Below are 22,577 nucleotides of genomic sequence, written 5' to 3' on the forward strand. Positions count from 1 at the left end.
ATTTCAAAGTCCATTACAACGATTTATATAAGGCTATAGAAAGTTGGACCTACAATGGGTCAAAACCGGGAAAAATATTTTTTAACCCGAATTATTTTTTTTCAACCAAAAAATTTTTTTTGGCATAAATTTTTTTCTCACTTTAAAAAATTAAAAAAAAAATTGGGAAAAACAATTTTGACAATAATTTTTTTTAAAAAATTTTGAAAAAAAAAATATTATTTTTGTTTACCCAAAAATATTTAAAATTTGGATTTTAAAGTATAATTTGGTGAAGGGCATATAGCTCTCTTGCTTGTTTTTACTTATAAAGCCTTTGAAATACGAAAGCAGTGGGCGACACAAAGAGAAAAGTACAAGATTTTAATATTCTTAAAACAAGTCAAACAAGTTTTAAAATTGAAAACAAAAACTTAAATTTTTATTTATTATTTTATCAAGATTCATTAAAGTGTTTTTCATATTTCATTTAATTCTTTCATTTTTATGTCTTAACCTAAAAATAAGTTACTTTTCCAAGTCTCTTAATTAGCAACATTTATTTTCCTGGAATATTTGTTAATGACTAGTCATTGTTAATTCCAGAAAAAACTCCTCAGTTTTTATATTTTTCTTAACATCATGCTGTATACTGCATAATTCTTAGTTATTATTTGAAGAAAAAAAATCACTTTAAATTGATTAAGAGCATATTTTTCTTGTTTCTTATTTGTCCTCTTTAACAAAAAATAAAACACTTTTCATTCATTTGTCATTGTTATTATTATTGTTGTTGTTGTTTTCTTTTCTCTCCTTCACTTCAAAAACTCTTTAACTTATTTATCGCTTTTTTATAAGGCTTCTTCTGTTGCTACTACGTTTTTTTGTATTTAATAAAATCATGATTTTATTAAGTTAAAAAATTAACTTAACAGGCCTTTAACAATAACAATAATAGCAACAATAATGACGACAACAACAAAAACACATCCTACAATCCCACAAAAACAACAAAACATAACAATGACAAAAGCCAATAGTATCAAATGGCAAAAAAAAACGACTGACTTCGTTTTTATACTTTTGTATACAAGTTTATAACAACTGCAGCAACAGCAAAAACAACAATAACAAACAACAAACAACAAACAAAAAGAACTAAATAATGACAATAACAAAAAATGACGCCTACGGTTAAATTACATTGTTGTTGTTGCTGCCTAGTAGAAGGTTTTTGTTGTTTGCCTTTGCCTTGGCTTTAACAGTTAAACTCTTCTTCTTCTTGTAGTTGAGTTGAGTTGTGTTTTGTTTATATTCTGTTTCCCACCTCTCTCACTCTGCGCCATGTTTTTCATAATACTCTCTGTTTACAAAAAGGAAAATATGTGGTGTGTTTGTTGTTGTTATATGTGTGAGAGTTTGTGTTTGCTTATTCGTTCGTTTGTCGTTGGAACACGAGTAGGGGAACACGAAAATAAAATATTACAAGACATTGGCAAACAGAATGTTAATATGTTTGCAACGGCAACAGCAACAAAACATTACTTATAGTAAAAAACAACTACATAGCTAACAATTTTGTAACAGCTACGCTAAATAGCAACTACAAGGACAAAAACAACAATAACAACAAACAAACAAAAGGGCTACAACAGCAGCTTAACTCGGCAATAAGCTGAACAACTTGTTGGGCTTTATGGCTGTATTACAAAAAGGAGGAAAAATGAGGAAAAAAAGAAGCATAACACAGGGATGGATAAAGGTTAAATTTAAAAACAAGAGCAGAATTTTCTTAATTTTACAGATTTAAAAGTGCTTTTTATAATGTATGTATTTGTTTTTCATAGTTAAACTTCTTTTTAATTATAAAGAAATTTATCATTTTTGTTTATTTACAAAACTTAACGAAACTTTATTTTTTAAACTAATAGCATTTAAATTAAATTAGACAAAAAAGAAACTTTTTAAATCTTGAAAAATTTTCTAATTTTTAATGATTTAAAAACTTAACGAATTTTTAATTTTGTAAGTAAATTAATTAAACCTAAAAATTTTCATTAATTCTTGATGTTATTTAAACTTCTCTGCAATAGTAAAGAAATTTTGAATTTTTGTGCTTTTAAAAAGACTTAACGAAACTTTATTTTTTAAACCAATAACATTTAAATAAAAATTTTTGAATATTTATTTATTATAGTTAAATTAATATTTAAATCTAGAAATATTTTCTCATTTTTTTGAACTTTTAAAACTTAACGAAAGTTTATTTTTTAAACCGATAGCTTTTGAAAGAAAATATTTCTATATTCGTTTATTAGACATAAGAAACTTCTCAAATCTTGAAAAGTTTTCTAATTTATAATGATGTAAAAACTTAACGAAATTTTAATTTTTTCAATGAATTAATTAAACTTTAACATTTCCATTAATTGTTATTGTTATTTAAACTTCTATGTAAAAGTAAAGAAATTTTGAATTTTTGTGCTTTTAAAAAAACTTAACGAAACTTTATTTTTTAAACCAATAACATTTTAATAAAAATTGTTGTATATTAATTTATTATAGTTAAATTAATATTTAAATTTAAAAAGATTTTCTCATTTTTTTGAACTTTTAAAACTTAACGAAACTTTAATTTTTAAACCAATAACATTTAAATAAAAAGTTTTGTATATTTATTTATTATAGTTAAATTAATATTTAAATCTAGAAATATTTTCTCATTTTTTTGAACTTTTAAAACTTAACGAAACTTTATTTTTTAAACCGATAGCTTTTCAAATAAAATATTGCCATATTCGTTTATTAGACTTAAGGAACTATTTAAATCTAGACAAGTTTTCTAATTTTTGACGATTTAAAAACTTAACGAAATTTTAATTTTTTCAATGAATTATTTAAACATTAAAATTTTCATTAATTGTTATTGTTATTTAAACTTCTATGTAAAAGTAAAGAAATTTTGAATTTTTGTGCTTTTAAAAAAACTTAACGAAACTTTATTTTTTAAACCAATAACATTTTAATAAAAATTGTTGTATATTAATTTATTATAGTTAAATTAATATATAAATTTAAAAAAAATTTCTCATTTTTATCAACTTTTAAAACTTAACGAAACTTTAATTTTTAAACCAATAACATTTAAATAAAAAGTTTTGTATATTTATTTATTATAGTTAAATTAATATTTAAATCTAGAAATATTTTCTCATTTTTTTGAACTTTTAAAACTTAACGAAACTTTATTTTTTAAACCGATAGCTTTTCAAATAAAATATTGCCATATTCGTTTATTAGACTTAAGGAACTATTTAAATCTAGTAAAATTTTACTAATTTTTGACGATTTAAAAACTTAACGAAATTTTAATTTTTTCACTGAATTAAATAAACCTTAAAATTTTCATTAATTGTTATTGTTATTTAAACTTCTATGTAAAAGTAAAGAAATTTTGAATGTTTGTGCTTTTAAAAAAACTTAACGAAGCTTTATTTTTTAAACCAAAAGCATTTAAAAAAAAATTGTTGTATATTAATTTATTATACTTAAATATATATTTAAATCAAGAAATATTTTCTCATTTTTATCAACTTTAAAAACTTAACGAAACTTTATTTTTTAAACCTTTAGCATTTCAATTAAAATATTGCTATATTCGTTTATTAGACCAAAGAAACTTTTTAAAACTCGAAAATTTTGCTAATTTTTGTTGATTTAAAAACTTAACGAAACCTTTAAATTTTAATTAATTGTTAAAATTATTTAAAATTCTCTGCAGAATCAAAATGTATTACATATTTTCCTTCTCTCACTTAAAACCAATTAGTTTTGCAAAAATTACAATCGTACAAAACATTCCATCCCTGTCATGCACAAACACCATAAAGATACACAACTTGACAATCAGAGATGCCACATAGTTAAAGTTAAAATACTCCTAATGAAAGGAGGAGAATGTTAACAATTTCTGCATGTAATAGCAAATTACTGATTGTCTTTGTTAAGACATTTTTATGAAAGGTTTGTCTTACTAAAATATCCACAACTTAAACTTATCACTTCTCATTCATTTCTTGCCATTTTTATTTCCCCTTATCTAAATCTGGCAACATTTCAACACAATACCCACATTGCCTACAAAAATTTACATGATTAGGCTCAATGGGGGAAAAACTATACTCGTACATACTCGAATGTATTTCTGTACTTATAAACAGTCTGACAAACAAAAACCTTGACTGTATTAATCTACTGGTAAATGCAAGTTACAAACAGGGCCAGTAAGTAAACTACTGCTGCTGGGGTAAACATGCAAAGTGAATAGAATTTTTGCAACAAATTGAGATTTTGTTGGGCTGTATTGCGGCAGAAGACAGTTTTTTTTTATGATGCTGCTGCTGCAGTGTTATAAATGACTGGCTTTAAGGCTAAAATATCTGGGTAATATTAACTGCATTTCAGAGGTATTAGGGGTGTGCAGATTTTAAAACTTAATAGTTTTTTGGAAATTTCTATAATTATTTAAGAACAACTCACATTCGGAAGACATTAATGTCCTGGGAACCATTTAAAAACTGTAAAACTTGTAAAATATGAAATTAGCAGAATATTTAAAAAATAAAAAAACAATTTCTGAGAATTCCTAAAAACGTTTACGAAATCCCAGAAAAATTCACATTTCCCCGGACCACAAAAATAAAGAAAATAATTTTTTTTTAAATGTTTAGAAGGAGATAAGCAATAAAAATTGTTTCTTGGAAATTCCTAAAAATATTTAAGAAAATCCCACAAATTCCCATATTTCCCCGGATGACAAAAATAACTAAATATTAAGAAAAATTATTCATTTTTAAGATTTAAAATGAGATAAGCAGTAAAAAATTTGTTCCCCGAAATTCCTAAAAATATTTAAGAAAATCCCACAAATTCCCATATTTCCCCAGATGACAAAAATCACTAAATATTAAGAAAAATTATTCATTTTTAACATTTAAAATGCGATAAGCAGTAAAAAAATTGTTCCCCGAAATTCCTAAAATTATTTAAGAAAATCCCACAAATTCTCAAATTTCCCCAGGCGACAAAAATCATTAAAAATTAAGAAAATTGGTTATTTTAAATAATTAGTAGTAAAAAAAATGTTTCCTTGAAATTCCTAAACAATATTTAAGAAAATCCAAAATATTCCCACATTTTCCCGGGCACTTAAAAACTTGCAATGAATATCCTGGCATCTATTTGAAAAACTTTAAAAATTGCAAAAACTTAAATTAGACAAATATTTAAAACGTAAAAAACAAATTCTGGGAATTCCTAAAACGCTTTACAAAATCCCAGAAAAGTACATATTTCCCCGGATGACAAAAATTAATAAAAAATTAAGAAAACTATTTTTTTTAAATGTTTAAAAGGAGTTAAGCAGTAAAAAAATGTTTCCCGTAAATTCCTAAAAATATTTTAAAAATCCCACTTTTCCCCAGATGATAAAAATCACCAAAAATTAAGAAAAGTTGTGAATTTTAAACATTTAAATGGAGTTAAGCAATAAAAAAATGTTTACCAGAAATTCCTAAAAATATTTAAGAAAATCTCATAAATTCCCACATTTCCCCAGATGACAAAAATCATCTAAAATTACGATAAAAACAATAATTTTTAAACATTTAAAGGAGTTAAGCAGTAAACAAATTGTTACCCGAAATTCCTAAAAGTATTTAAAAAAATCCCACAAATTCCCATATTTTCCCGGATGTCAAAAATCATTAAAAATTATTAATTTTATAAAGCTTAGTAGTAAAAAAAATGTTTCCCGTAAATTCCTAAAAATATTTTAAAAATCCCACTTTTCCCCAGATGATAAAAATCACCAAAAATTAAGAAAAGTTATGAATTTTAAACATTTAAAAGGAGTTAAGCAATAAAAAAATGTTTTCTGGAAATTCCTAAAAATATTTAAGAAAATCCCACAAATTCCCACATTTCCCCAGATGTCAAAAATCATTAAAAATTATTAATTTTAAATAATTTTAAGAAGCTTAGTAGTAAAAAAAATGTTTTCCCGAAACTCCTAAAATTATTTAAGAAAATCCCACAAATTCCCATATTTCCCCGGATGAAAAAAATAACTAAATATTAAGAAAAAATATTAATTTTAAACATGTAAAATGAGATAAGCAGTAAAAAAATTGTTCCCCGAAATTCCTAAAAATATTAAGGAAAATCCCACAAATTCCCATATTTCCCCGGATGACAAAAATCACTAAATTTTAAAAAAAATATTAATTTTAAACATTTAAAAGGAGTTATACAGTAAAAAATTTTCCCCGGAAATTCCTAAAAATATTTAAGAAAATCCCACAAATTCCCACATTTCCCCAGATGTCAAAAATCATTAAAAATTATTAATTTTAAATAATTTTAAAAAGCTTAGTAGTAAAAAAATGTTTTCCTGAAATTCCTAAAATTATTTAAGAAAATCCCACAAATTCCCATATTTCCCCGGATGACAAAAATTACTAAATATTAAGAAAAATTATTCATTTTAAACATTTAAAATGAGATAAGCAGTAAAAAAATTGTTCCCCGAAATTCCTAAAAATATTAAGGAAAATCCCACAAATTCCCATATTTCCCCGGATGACAAAAATCACTAAATTTAAAAAAAAAAATATTAATTTTAAACATTTAAAAGGAGTTATACAATAAAAAATTTTCCCCGGAAATTCCTAAAAATATTTAAGAAAATCCCACAAATTCTCATATTTCCCCAGATGACAAAAATCATTAAATATTACGAAAAATTATTAATTTTTAACATTTAAAATGAGATAAGCAGTAAAAAAATTGTTCCCCGAAATTCCTAAAAATATTTAAGAAAATCCCACAAATTCCCATATTTTCCCGGATGTCAAAAATCATTAAAAATTATTAATTTTAAATAATTTTATAAAGCTTAGTAGTAAAAATATGTTTCCCTGAAATTCCTAAAATTATTTAAGAAAATTCCACAAATTCCCATATTTCCCCGGATGACAAAAAAAACTAAATATTAAGAAATATTATTAATTTTTAACATTTAAAACGAGATAAGCAGTAAAAAAATTGTTCCCCGAAATTCCTAAAATTATTTAAGAAAATCCCACAATTTCCCCGGATGACAAAAATCACTAAATATTAAGAAAAAATATTAATTTTAAACATTTAAAATGAGATAAGCAATAAAAAAAATTTTCCCCGAAATTCCTAAAAATATTTAAGAAAATCCCACAAACTTCCCCGGACTTAAAAAATATAAAAACTTAAATTTATAATATTAATCAAAGTCAATTATTGTTTCTTGAAATTCCCACAACAATTTAAAATATCCCAGAAATTACCACTTTCCCAGAAGACAGTGTTGAAAACACTGGAATTCTGTAAAAGATTTTGCTCGCCATTGAAAATATGTAGCACCCTATCGCAATTTATTTATATTTTTGCATTATATATAGATACTCTACAGCACTGGGTATTTACTACATCTTCCATTTCTTTGTTTACTGTATTAAGAGACTGACTTGAAAAGCGACATTTACATTAATTATAATTTTTGTTTCCACACAATGATGACACAAAGTTTTACTTTGTGTGTGTGTTCGTTGTTTATATTTTTATTTCTTTGCATTTAAAGCCTTAAAAATTAAAATTTAATTGGCGAACGTGTCAAAAAGGTGAGTGAGTTGAGAAAAATTGTTGTGAGTGAGAGAGAGAGAGAGTGAGAGCATTACAACCACTTACAGCACGTAAGCTTCAGAATACAATAACATGTTTGCAAAGCAACAAAGAATAATGACAAGGAGAAATTTGTTATTTACAAAATTTACATATGTAAATAAAGGTGTGATTAAGTGTTTAGGGAATTATTACAGAGTTGATAAATTAAGTAGGGTTATGCTACAATACTTAACAGATTATTACAAGGTGATGGAAAAATGAATAGTATAAATAGTGAAAATACATAGAAACACTATAATTGAAAGTTTTTCGTTGTCCGGGGAAATGTGGGAATTTGAGGGATTTCGTTAAATATTTTTAGGAATTTCCGGGAAACATTTTTTTAATGCTAAGATTCATAAAACTATTAAAAATTAATAATTGTTGGTGATTTTTGTCTTCTGGGGAAATTTGGGAATTTGTGGGATTTTCTTAAATATTTTTAGGAATTTCCAGGAAATATTTCTTACGCTAAGTTTCTTAAAAATATTTAAAATTAATAATTTTTCTTAATTTTTGTTGATTTTTGTCAACTGGGGAACTGTGGGAATTTGTGGGATTTTCTGAAATATTTTTTGGAATTTCCGGAAAATAGTTTTTTACTGCTAAGTTTCTTAAAAATATATAAAATTAATAATTTTTCTTAATTTATGGTGATTTTTGTTAACTGGGGAAATGTGGGAATTTGTGGGATTTTTTTAAATATTTTTAGGAATTTCCCGGAAACATTTTTTTACAGCTTAACTCCTTTTAAATGTTTAAATTTAATAATTTTTACTTAATTTTTGGTGATTTTTGTAAACTGGGGAAATATGGGATTTTCTTAATTAGTTTTAGGAATTTCTTGGAATCATTTTTTTAATGCTAAGCTTTGTAAAAATATTTAAAATTAATAATTTTTCTTAAGTTTTGATGATTTTTGTCATCTGGGGAAATAAGGGAATTTATGGAATTTTTTTTTAAATATCTTTAGAAATTTCGGGGAAAAATTTTTTTACTACTTTATTCCATTTAAATGTATAAAATTAGTAATTTTTGGTGATTTTTGTCAACTGGGGAAATGTGGGAATTTAAGGGATTTTCTTAAATATTTTTGGGAATTTCGGGAAACAATTTTTTTACTGCTAAGCTTCTTAAAAATATTAAAAATGAATAATTTTTCTTGATTTTTTTACTCCTTTTAAATGTTTAAAATTAATAATTTTTCCTTAATTTTTGTCAACCGGGGAAATGTGGGAATTCGTGGGATTTTCTTAAATATTTTTAGGAATTTCCCGGAAAATTTTTTTTACTGCTAAACACCTTTTAAATGTATAAAATTAGTAATTTTTCTTAATTTTTGGTGATTTTTATCATCTGGGGAAATGTGTTTGGGTATATTCAAAATTATTAATTTTTGGTAATTTTTGTCTTCTGGGGAAATGTGGGATTTTCTTAAATATTTTTAGGAATTTCGGGGAAACGCTTATTTACTGCTTAACACCTTTAAAATGTTTAAAATTAATAATTTTTCCTTAATTTATGGTGATTTTTGTTAACTGGGGAAATGTGGGAATTTGTGGGATTTTTTAAATATTTTTAGGAATTTCCCGAAAATAGTTTTTTACTGCTAAGCTTCTTAAAACTATTTAAAATTTATAATTTTTTATTAATTTTTGGTGATGTTTCCGGACAAAGACAAAAGTCTTCTGGGAAAAGGCGGAAATTTGTGGGATTTTTTTAAATATTTTTAGGTATTTCCCGGAAACATTTTTTTACAGCTTAACACCTTTAAATGCTAAGGGCTTTTCTTTAATTTCGTTAGAAACTTCAAGAAAAAAGTAATTTTTTGGTAGATTCCTATTAATATTATTTTTTAAAATATTTTTTTTTTAAATATTTATGTATTTTCAGTGTCGGGGAAAAGTTTAGCATTCTCGGGATTTTTTTAAATTATTCCGAATTTCTAAAATTAATAATCTATATTATAAAGGTCCTTCCAATTTAAGTTTATGCTAAATTTATTGATTATAAGTGTCCGGGGAAAATTTAAAATTTGTGGGATTTCCCTAAATTTGTTTAGGAATTTCCTTAAAACGTAATTTATTGCTTAACTCCTTTTAAATATTATTATTTAAAATATTTTCTTTACATTTTTAGAGATTTTGAGTGTCGGGGAAAAAGTGGGCATTTCTGGGATTTTTAAAATTTCCACGAAACTTGTTCTACTTTATTTTTAAATTATTTATTTAATTTATAACTTATAAATGAACAATTTTCATATTTTAAGTAGCCGGGAAAATATGGGAATTTCGGGGATTTTCCAAAATTCGTTTAGGAATTAGCAGAAAATATATTTTATTGCTTTTTGCTCTCTAAATATTTATTTGTAATATTTATTTTATAATTTGCAGTGATTTTAATTATCCGGGGAAATGTGGGGATTTCTGGGATTTTTCAAATTTTTTTTAGGAATTTCCAGAAAATTTGTTCTACTTTATTTTTAAATTCCTTATTTCATTTATAGCTTAGAAATTGAAAATTTTAATATTTTATGTAACCGGGGAAATCTGGGAATTTCGGGGAATTTTTAAAAAAATATAGGAATTTCCAGAAATTTTGTTCTACTATATTTTTAAATTACTTTTTCAATTTATATCATAGAAATTGAAAATTTTCATATTTTAAGTAGCCGAGAAAATATGGGAATTTCGGGGATTTTACTAAATTCGTTTAGGAATTGCCAGAAAATATATTTTACTGCTTTATTCTTTCTAAATATTTATTTGTAATATTTATTTTTTAATTTGTAGTGATTTTAATTCTCCCGGGAAATTTGGGAATTTCGGGGATTTTTTAAAAATTGATAGAAATTTCCAAAAAACTCGTTCTACTTTATATTTAAAATCCTTATTTCATTTATAGCTTAGAAATTGACAATTTTCATAATTTAAATATCCGGGGAAATATGAAAATTTCTTTATTCTAATATTTTTTTTGTCGAAAATATTCAAAATTTCATTACAAATTGTTGCCTGGGTTTTAAATACTGCTTGACTTGACATGCTGTAAAGTCAAAATTGTTTTTTAAGCCAGACACACTCATAAGTCAACATTTACATTGTCTTTATACATATTTACATACATGCATATGTACGTATGTAAATATGTATGTACAAGTAAGTACGAGAGTTCTATGGTTATTTCTATTATATATCTCGACTTATAACAAAGTGAAAGAAAACCCACTAAACAAACCAAAAAAAATTTGTTAAAATGTTAAACAAAAAAAAAAATAAATACAAAAATAATAAAGAATAAAGAATAGAAAAAGAAAAGCATCTTTTGCTGGTGTAAAAAAGGTATTGAGCCATGTGACATGCATGTTTTACAGCAGCCAACAAAAGAAACAACAACAAAACACCAACAACATCATTTAAACATATTTTACTTGTATGTTTTCTGGAGCATACTCTCGGTGGTGTGTGTGTGAGTGTCATATGCAAAAACCAACAACAAAAACATGTAATACAAAAGGTGTTTTATTTCTCCCAGAATTCATGAGTGTAATGTATGTATGTATGTTTGGATGTAAATGCGTGTAATGTAACAGAGTGCAGAGTATGAATGTGCGTTTTAATTTTTCTTTTTAGAAAATGAGTACATTTGGATCTCCTTACTACTCTTTTTGGTTTTTGGTTCTCCAGTTAGAAGAAATTGAAACCACAAACACACTAAATACAACAGCAGAATGTGAGGATTACACTATAAATTAACATGTTTATGCAGGTTTGAGTATAACTGGATTTATTTTTAATTTTAAGGAGAAGAATAAAAGAGAAAAACCATTAAGCTTAAAGTAAAGCTACCAGATGATAATAATAATTATAGAACTTCTAAGCTTGTGTTCATATTTCAACAAATTTTGCCATAACAAGGGAGGAGATATAGAAGTTTTAGATTATTGTCACAAATTGTATTACAAACAATTACAAAATTGTTTTTTTTTTGTTTACATGGCATGACCAAACATGACTCCAAATAAAATAACAGAAAATCATTAATATTTTTAGAAAAATTATAAATCCTAGCAATTGGCAACTTTGTTGTAAAATTTTCTTATTGTTTGTGGTCAAATGGAAGTAAATTTTTACTTGGAAATTATTGCAAAATCTTTATAATTAATAAAATAAATTATTTAACAACATTTTCTTCTTAATAAAACAATTTTTATATGAAAATTAAAGAAAAACTACGCGACAAGAAATTTAATTTTACGCGATTTTAATTTTCCGGGAAATATAGGAATTTCGGGAATTTTCCTAAATTTGTATACGATTCAGTAGAAAACCTTTTTTATTACTCTAATCGTTTTAAATATTTATTTATTTTATGAATTTTTTTCATTTTTCACGATTCTAGTTCTCCGGGAAACTGTGGGAATTTTGGGGATTTTCCTTAATTTTTTTAGGAATTTACAGAAAACTTGTTCTAACTTATTTTTAAATTACTATTTCATTTATAAATTAAAATTTTTTTTAATTTTTCACGATTTTAGTTCTCCGGAAAACTGTGGGAATTTTGGGGATTTTCCTAAATTGGTTTAGGAATTTACAGAAAACTTGTTCTAACTTATTTTTAAACTACATATTTCATTTATAACTTAAAAATTAAAAATGTTCATATTTTAAATATCCGGGGAAATAAGGAATTTGTGGAATTTAATTAAATTTGTATAGGATTCACTAGAAAACTTATTTTACCACTTTAAGCGTTTTAAATATTTATTTACTTTAAGAATTTTTTAATTTTTCACGATTCTAGTTCTCCGGAAAACTGTGGGAATTTTGGGGATTTTCCTAAATTTTTTTTAGGAATTTACAGAAAACTTGTTGTAACTTATTTTTAAACTACTTATTTCATTTATAACTTAAAAATTAATAATTTTCATATTTTAAATATCCGGGGAAATAAGGGAATTTGTGGGATTTTCCTAAATTTGTATAGGATTCACTAGAAAACTTATTTTACTACTCTAATTGTTTTCAATATTTATTTATTTTAAGAATTTTTTAATTTTTCACGATTTTTGATCTCCGGAAAACTGTGGGAATTTTGGGGATTTTCCTTAATTTGTTTAGGAATTTGCAGAAAACTTGTTGTAGCTTATTTTTAAATTACTTATTTCATTTATAACTTAAAAATTAAAAATTTTCGTATTTTAAATATCCGGGGAAATAAGGGAATTTCGGGGATTTTCCTAAATTTGTATAGGATTCACTAGAAAGCTTATTTTACCACTTTAATCGTTTTAAATATTTATTTACTTTAAGAATTTTTTAATTTTTCACGATTTTAGTTCTCCGGAAAACTGTGGGAATTTTGGGGATTTTCCTAAATTTTTATAGGAAATGAGGGAATTTCAGGGATTTTCCTAAATCTGAATAGGAATTAGCAGAAAAGCTATCGTACTGCCTTGTTATATTTAAATATATATTTAATAAATATTTTTATTTTAATTTAAGAGATTTTAATTTTCCGGGGAAATGTCAAAGTTTCTGGGATTTTTTTTTTTAAATTTTATGGGATCTTCCAAAAAAAACTTGTTATAGTTTATTTTTAAGTAATTTACTTCATTAATAACTTAAAAAATTTAAATTTTTTTAGATTTTAAGTACCCGGGGAAATGTGGGAATTTTGGGGATTTTCCTAAATTTGTTTAGGAATTGCCAGAAAAATTATTTTAGTGCATTTCTTTCTTTTAAATATTTATTTATAATATTTGTTTTTAAGTTTTAAGCGATTTTAATATTCTGGGGAAGTGTGGGAGTTTCTGGGATTTTTAAAAATGATTTAGGAATCTCCAGAAAACTTGTTGTAATTTATTTTTAAATCACTTACTTCATTTAAAACATATAAATTTGAATTTTTTAGATTTTAAGTATCCGGGGAAATGTGGGAATTTCGGGGATTTTCCTAAATTTGAATAGGAATTGTCAGAAAACGTATTTTATTGCTTTTCTTCCTTTCAAATATTGACTTATTATATTTTTTTGCAATTTTAATATTCTGGGGAAGTGTAAGAGTTTCTGGGATTTTTAAAAATTTATTAGGAATTTCCAGATTTATTTATTTTTAAATTACTTACTTCATCTAAATTTTATAACTATAAATTGTTTTGGATTTTAAGCATCCGGGGATATGGGGGAATTACCAAAAAAATTTATTTTACTGATTTTATTCCTTTTGAATATTGATTTATAACATTTGTCTTTAATTTTCAGCAATTTTAATTTTCTGGGGAAGTGTAGAAGTTTCTGGGATTTTTAAAAATTTTATGGGAATTTTTCAAAATTTGTTGTTCTTTGTTTTTAAAAGAATTATATTATTTTTATTTGAAATTTTATAACTTTTTATTGTTTTTTAAGTACCCATGATTAAGTGGGAATTTCTGGGATTTTCAAAAATTTTTTAGGAATTTACCAAAAAGTTATTTTATTTTAATTTTAAACCTTACACTCAAGTGCATATTGTTAAAAACAATTTTTATGGATTTCCAGCAATAATTTTTCCATTAAACAGAGAATTTAAAATGTAATTGGAGTTGTAGTTTTTTGCCATCAAAAGTACTTTCTAACATCTTCTGTAATTATTTACACATTTTTTTTTTTATTTTTTTTTTGGCCCAAACCAAATTGTATTCATAATCCTTTTAATTATTTTTAGCACAACAAAAAATAAAATTCTTATTTACACATGTAAATTTTTGTTTATTTACATTTAATTTGGCCACAATAAATAATGGTTTCGGTTTCAACACCCTCCTCTGACCACTGACTACTCAAACCCACTCACCCTAGTATTCTGGAAGTTTGCTAGCAATTAAGCAAATTCCCAGCATTTAAACCACTTTAAAAGGGTTTTTATGTTGTTTTGATGCAAAACTTTATAAATTTATGGTTGAGGGTTGTTGTTGGCAAAAAAATACATATCTACAGTATATTATTTGGAGAAAGAAGTGCATATTTATGTATGTAAGTAGATATATATAAAGTATCCATAAACAAATATGTTTGTTTAGTAGACAAATTAATGTAAATATTTATTTAAATAATAAGAGAAATATTAAAAAATAGTAATTTACTATTTTTTCAGATAGTTTTCTCTAGTTGTAAGGGGTATTTATGTATAAATATTTATTTAGCATTGAACGTTATTTAAGGGCTAAAAGAAACATTTTTATAGTAGATTCTTTTGCAATACAAACAATAATTTAGAACCCTAATTAAGCAAAATTCCAGAAATTCCCACATTTCCCGGGAAATTTAAAATTGCTGCAAATTGAAAAGAAAATTCAAAGTAAATAAATCATTAAATAATATTAAGAAGAAAAATATTTTTTCCGAGAATTCCTTATTAAATTTTGGAAAATCCCCGAAATTCCCACATTTCCCCGGATACATAAAATTGGAAAATTTGAAATTTTTAAGTTATATATGAAATAAGAAATTTAAAAATGAAGTAGAACAAATTTACTGGAAATTCCTATAAAGTTTTGAAAAATCCCCGAAATTCCCATTTTCCCCGGATACTAAAAATTGGAAAATTTAAAAATTTTTAAGTTATAAATGAAATAAGTAATTGAAAAATTAAGTAGAACAAGTTTCTTGGAAATTCCCATAAAGTTTTAAAAAATCCCCAATATTCCCACATTTCCCGGGAAATTTAAAATTGCTCCAAAATTCAAAATAAATTCATACTTAAATAATATTACGTAGAAAAACACTTTTCCCGAGAATTCCTAAACAAATTTAGGAAAATCCCCGAAATTTCCACGTTTCCCTGGATACTTAAAATAGGAAAATTTACATTTTTAAGTTATAAATGAAATAATTAATTTAAAATTGAAGTAGAACAAGTTTTCTCGAAATTCCTATAAAGTTTTAAAATATTCCCAAAATTACCACATTTCACGGGAAATTTAAAATTGTTCCAAATTGAAAAGAAAATTCAAAATAAATTCATACTTAAGTAATATTACATAGAAAAACATTTTTTCCGCGAATTCCTAATTAAATTTAGGAAAATCCCCGAAATTCCCACATTTCCCCGGATACATAAAATTGGAAAATTTGAAATTTTTAAGTTATATATGAAATAAGTAATTGAAAAATGAAGTAGAACAAGTTTTCTGGAAATTCCCATAAAGTTTTAAAAAATCCCCCAAATTCCCACATTTCCCGGGAAATTTAAAATTGCTCCAAATTGAAAAAAATTCAAAATACATGAATATTCAAATAATATTAAGTAGAAAAACATTTTCTTCCGAGAATTCCTAAACAAATTTAGGAAAACCCCCGAAATTTCCACGTTTCCCCGGATACTTAAAATAGGAAAATTTAAAATTTTTAAGTAATAAATGAATAAAGTAATTTAAAAATAAAGTAGAACAAGTTTTCTGGAAATTCCTTTAAAGTTTTAAAAAATCCCCAAAATTCCCACATTTCCCGGGAAATTTAAAATTGCTCCAAATTGAAAAGAAAATTCAAAATAAATTCATACTTAAATAATGTTAAGTAAAAAAACATTTTTTCCGAGAATTCCTATACGAATTTAGGAAAATCCCCGAAATTCCCACATTTCCCCGGATGCTTAAAATAGAAAAATTTTAGATTTTTAAATTATAAATGAAATAAATAATTTAAAAAACAAGTTTTCTATAAATTCCTATAAAGTTTTAAAAAATCCCCAAAAGTTGCCACATTTCCCGGGAAATTTAAAAATGCTCCAAACTGAAAAAAATTCAAAATACATGAGTATTCAAATAATATTAAGTAGAAAAACATTTTTCCCGAGAATTCCTATACAAGTTTAGGAAAATCCCCGAAATTCCCACACTTCCCCGGTTAACTAAAATAGAAAAATTTTAGATTTTTAAATTATAAATGAAATAAGTAATTTAAAAATAAAGTAGAAAAAGTTTTCTGAAAATTCCTAATTACTTAAAGACAATTCCAGAAATTCCCATATTTCCCAGCTGCTGTTTAGCACATACAACAAACTAATATTGCGATTTCCAAGAATTTTTTGAACTTAAAGAAAAAAACTTTAAAACTTGCCCAAACTTCCACTTAAGGTGTTACTTCCTTCCTTTAATTACTGAAATCTACCAACAAGCCAACACCAATTTCTATAATTACTTCAGTTTACTTTAGAGCTTCTTCTCAACATTTCAACTCAGTATCTATGTAAGTCTAAGTACATAACCCCTGTATGTTTAATTACATTTCATTTCAGTTTCTTTGCTGTTTTCATTTAATATTCAATATGTATAAAACTGATCTTAGTAGAAAAACCCCACACCTTTTAAGGAAATTTTTATTTATTTATTTTTTTGTTTAAATTGTTTGTGCATGCCAAACACGCGCCTCAACAAATGTTGTTGCCACATTCTTTCTTTAAAAAAATTGACAAGACCGACAAACGTTAGAAAATAAAAATAGAGAAAAAAAAAAGTAAAATTTTAAAAAGAAACACTTGAAATATTAAATGAAATTACAAAAAAGGAAACAAATTATTGTATAAAAATGTTTGTTTTTGTAACAAGACAAACAAACACAAAAAATAAGTACATAATAATAATACCCAGCAGTTTTAGGAGACTGTCCCGAACTAGTGATTTTACCTATCATTTGGGGTGACAACTAGTTACATAACTAGCTACTTGACTAGTTTTGTTAACACGTAAATGTCTTAAGCAGAGGGTCTATTTACTCTTTTGGATTACAATTAGACTGTCCGATAGCTGGTCCAAAGTAGTCAACGCATTGGATTCACATACAGGCTACATAGAGTCAGTTACCATACTAGCTACTTAATTGGTTACATAGAGTCAGTTATCTTACTAGCTACCTGACTGATTACTTGGTCAGCTACATAACTACCTAACAAAAACTTGGTAACGACTTGCATTTATTGAATAATTTGCTTTTCAATATCTTCCTCATACCGTCTGCATTACTTAGAAGTGGTTTGGTAATGTCTCTCATATATACAATATACAATACTTTTTTTTTACCAAATTCATAACTAAATCTTTATAAACCTTTGAATGACTACAATTTTGTTAATTCAAATTGATTTAAAGTATTTTTTTTTCTATCAATTTCTTTTTTTGGGTAATTTTGTAAAAATGAGCGAATTCACTAAATTGCGAATAAATTCAAAAATAATTCATACATTTTTATAATCAATATCTCATTTTGTTCCTATTACATGTGGCTTTGCAATAAAGTAATAAATCTGAACAATTTCAGCCGTTTTCGATTTTTCATGATTTTTTTAAAACAAACAATTTTTTTATTTTCACTTAAAAAATTTATTTTTTGCTTCAATTTGTTATTATAACTCCGAAACTACTGAGCCGACTGATACACAATATATATGTGAAAAATTGCACATAGCATGGGGAAAATGTTTTCAAAATTCAATCAATCGAAAGAAGAACATTAACTACTTAATTTTATGTATATCAAACAAAAAACTAAAATTTTGTGAAAATGAGCGAATTCACTTAATTGTGAATAAAATCGAAAAAAGTTCATAGATTTTTATGATTGATATCTCATTTTGTTGCTATTACATGTGGCTTTGCGATAGAGTAATAAATCTGAAAAGTTTTCCCGTTTTAGATTTTTCATGATTTTTTTAAAATAAAAAAATGTGCTATTTTCGCGTAAAAAATATATTTTTTGCTTCAATTTGTTATTATAACTCCGAAACTACTGAGCAGATTGAAACGTAATATATATATGAAAATTTGTACATAGCATGGGTTAAATGTTTTCAAAATTCAATCAATCGAAAGAAGAACATTAACTACTCAATTTCATATATATCTAACCAAAAACTAAAATTTTTTGAAAATGAGCGAATTCACTAAATTGCGAATATGTTCGAAAATAATTTATGGATTTTTATGATTGATATCTCATTTTGTTGCTATTGTATGTGGCTTTGCGATGAAGTAATAAATCTGAACAATTTTTGCCATTTTCGATTTTTCATGATTTTTTTAAAACAAAAAATTAGCTATTTTCACTTAAAAATATATTTTTTTCTTCAATTTGTTATTATAACTCCGAAACTACTAAACCGATTAAAAAGCAATATATAAACGGATTAAAGGTTATGTAAATTTAAATTTTTCTAAGTTTATTTTAATAATATCGGACAAACCCTGTTTGAGTTATCATTAATTATGTGGAGTAACGTCTAACAATATTTATAATTTTACTTAAACTTTTTTAAACAAATCTTCCTACCACAACTCTCCAATGGATTATTTCTAGCGGGTAAAATAACTACTCTCTAAAGTGCAGTACATAATTAACATTTAAAGTAACTACACTCTAGATTACTTAGAGACACTAAAGTGACAATTGACTTCACGCTAGGTTACATGGGATGTCAGTATACTTAAGCTAATAGAAAAATAAACTGTATGAGAATTATATCAAAACAATTTATGTAAACCAGTTTGTACGAATTACTTATAAAAATGCGATACTAAATTCAAGTTTAAACTGACTACACTTTAGATTACTTAGAGCCATTAAAGTGACAATTGTCTTCTTTCTAGGTTACCTGGGATGTATAAAGTAACCAATTGACTTCTATCGGCAATACAATTAGCTCTTACCTAACAAATGATCCAAAATATATAAATTGGAGTCAGCCAAGTCATCAGACATTAGTAACAATTACTGTCTATAAGGGATACATTGACTACTAGCTTAACTGCTGGGTACTAACAATATAGATACAACAACTTTACACAAATACATAATAAATATGTAGTAATTGTTATAACACAGTGCTACAAATATTTGAAATTTTTTAAATATTATTGGGTGAATGATTTAATAATGCGTGATTCATTCAAATTATTAGCTTTTATTTTGAATCATTTCGGACATGCAAAGTATTATACCCAATGTTCTTGCTTTTGGATGAATCCTGCTGCTCTCCAACGATTTGAAATTTTTGCTTGAGTAGCTCCCAATTATTTTGCAAGCTCTTGTTGTGTTTGACAACAATCTTCATGGAGTAATGCCTCCAAATCTTGGTATTCAAACTTTTTAGACTGCACTGGGCGATCTTTGTCTTCCGTCTGAAAATCAGCACATCCAAAGATACGCCATCTATTGTAAATCCCGCATGTTTAAGTCCCAATAGCAGAGTGCTACAAATATTTGAAATTATTGGAATATTACGAAGGCGTTTCAATTATTCCGCGACTTTTCGAATTTCTAAAATTCTCTTAACTGAAAGAGCAACACTGCACCTGTCAACAGGCAACTGTCAGTTAACTACTGTCAAAACTTGAACAAGCTGCGTCATTTAATTCGTCTTTGACAGCCATTAATTTGGAGGAGAAATTGGAAAAAAGTGAATTTCGTGTGCTCTTGGGAGCATATGGCTTCCATAAAGCATCTCCATCTAACACGATTTGTTGCAGTTATTTTCGCGTCTTTCCATGTAAGATTTCATTGTCCTAGATCTAGGATGCGTCTCCATGCATTCATTGGACGACCACGGCTTATTGAACCTTGAGGGTTCCACTCTAGCGCCATCCTTGTTATACTGTTAAGATTCGTTTGATGTCGTGTGATAATTAAGCACTCAAACGTAGGTTTAGCTTGATAAATGCTATGGAAAATCTGCACTATCAATTTCAATGGTAAAAAAATGGTTTACTGAATTTCGTTGTGGAAGATGACGAACGTTCTGGACGCCCAGTTGAGGTCTCTACAAATTAACGATATGGTGGATCGCAGTTTGAAAGTGCGAGAGATTGTGGAAGCCAAAGGCATCTCACATGGCTCAGTAGTTTCAATTTTGAATATTTACTTTTGTATGAGAAAGGTTTCCCCAAGATGGGTGCCTTGTTTGCTCAAAATCGACTACCAACGCGATCGTGTGACAACTTCTCAGTAGAATTTGGTGTTATTTAACCGCAAAACGTAACCGTGGACGAAACATGCTTCCACCAAGCCACACCAGAGACCAAACAGCAGTCAAAACAGTGGTTTTTTCGGGGTGAATCGGCGCTAAAGAGGCCAAGGTGGCCAATAAAGTCATGGCGATCGTTTTTTTTGGGATGCACGCTGCACAGTGGTATGAGAAAAGAGGGAAATAAATCTGTAACTTCTAAATCCTTCGTCCAACTTGAATGAAATTTCACATGCGCAAAGAGGAAGTGTTGTCGAGTTTAAGTTTTGAACTTGGACCTCATGACCCCACATTAGGACACCTCGGGTATGTTCAATTTTAAAAATGATCCTATTTCTTCGTTTGTGTTCCGATTTCAAAAAACTTACATATATAGAATCTTCTCATCGAGCACTACATAAAACCTCGTCGTAGCTATCAATTATCTTTTATAGCTTAGGAGATATTCGCTATTGAAAATTAAATTTTCAACATTTTTGCCCACCCTAATCCAGTTTTTTGATGACCGCAGTTCCAAATATTTCCCGATTTTCTCCACTTTTTTTATGGGATTAACAACAGATGTATATATCAAATAAAGAAAGAATTGGTTAAAACTCACGGCTGAGTCCAAAGTTACATGCATTTGAATTTTAAAAAAATAAAAAAGGATTTTTAGTTATTTTTTGGGGAAAAAAGTACTTATATTCTTTTCAAGTTATCTAAAAAATTTCTAAGAGGATGTATAATGAATATGTACTTTTTGAAAAGCTAATTTTACATCAAATATTTTAAATGAAAAAAAAAATTATAATTTTTGATACCGAGGGGACCAGGTCCATTAAAAAAATGCCTATTTTTTATGTAAAATTCAACTTTAGAGCAAAAATTCTCAAATCGCATAGTCGATATCAAAATATAGTAACCCATTTTAGATGGCCCAATATGTTCTTAATTATTTTGTAAATGGTTCCGATAACCCCGCCCCTAGTATGAATATTATAGCCAAAATACGAAAAAATACCATTTTTAGAATTTTTCAATACTTTTTTGGGAATTGCGGGATTCCTGATTATAAATTTCAAAATTTGTTTTCATTTTTCCATTTTCAATAAAAAAATCTATACAAGTGTAAAATTTCATTACAAAATATTTATAAATACAAATTTTATTTCAATTTGAAAAATTTTTTATCTATGCCAAAACTCATTAAAAAGCAGTTTTTGTCATATTTTTCAAAAAAGTATTCCATGAATTTGTTAATTGTCAAAAGTTATATACATTGTTGGAAAGTAGACAAAATCCTCTATCCATTGATATATAACATGACTACCTTATGTAAACTTAACAACTCCTAGATAATTTACCTATACCTTCAAAAGGATAAACAAAGCAATGGCGAATAATATGCCAACTTATTGGTACGATTTGAAAGAGACTTTGAAAAAAAAACGACCGCATTTGGACAATTAAAAAGTTCTTTTTCATCAGGACAATAAAAGGGTGCACTTGATGTGTAGTTTACATGGCAAAAAACCATGAATTAGGCTACGAAATGTTCTGCACTTTTCTCTGGATTTAGCCAAGAGTGACTATTTCTTGTCTTCCCAAACCTGAAGAAATGTCTTGGCGAAAAGAGATTTTATTCCAACGATGACAACATCTCATAAACAAATACCCATTTCAAGACCTCGACAAATCTTATTTTATTGAAAAATTGGAGAAACGTTGGACGGATCAATAAGTCCGTAACTTTTTGAATGAATTACAGGTTTTTAAAAAGAAACTTATTTTATTTTTCATTTTTATACCCTTCACCTTCGTGAGAAGGGTATATATAAGTTTGTAATTTCTACATTTTTCATTTCCGA

The 22,577-nt window shown here is 26.2% G+C and overlaps 1 protein-coding gene across 1 annotated transcript in view; it reads right to left on the reverse strand.

Moving 5' to 3' along the window:
* LOC135950209 (leucine-rich repeat-containing protein 15) overlaps positions 1-22,577 on the reverse strand; it is a 195,332-nt gene that overhangs the window by 171,531 nt on the left and 1,224 nt on the right. The gene's annotated exons all lie outside the window — the stretch shown is intronic.

Source organism: Calliphora vicina, chromosome 1, assembly GCF_958450345.1.
Source record: "Calliphora vicina chromosome 1, idCalVici1.1, whole genome shotgun sequence".
NCBI classification, from domain to species: Eukaryota; Metazoa; Arthropoda; class Insecta; order Diptera; family Calliphoridae; genus Calliphora; species Calliphora vicina.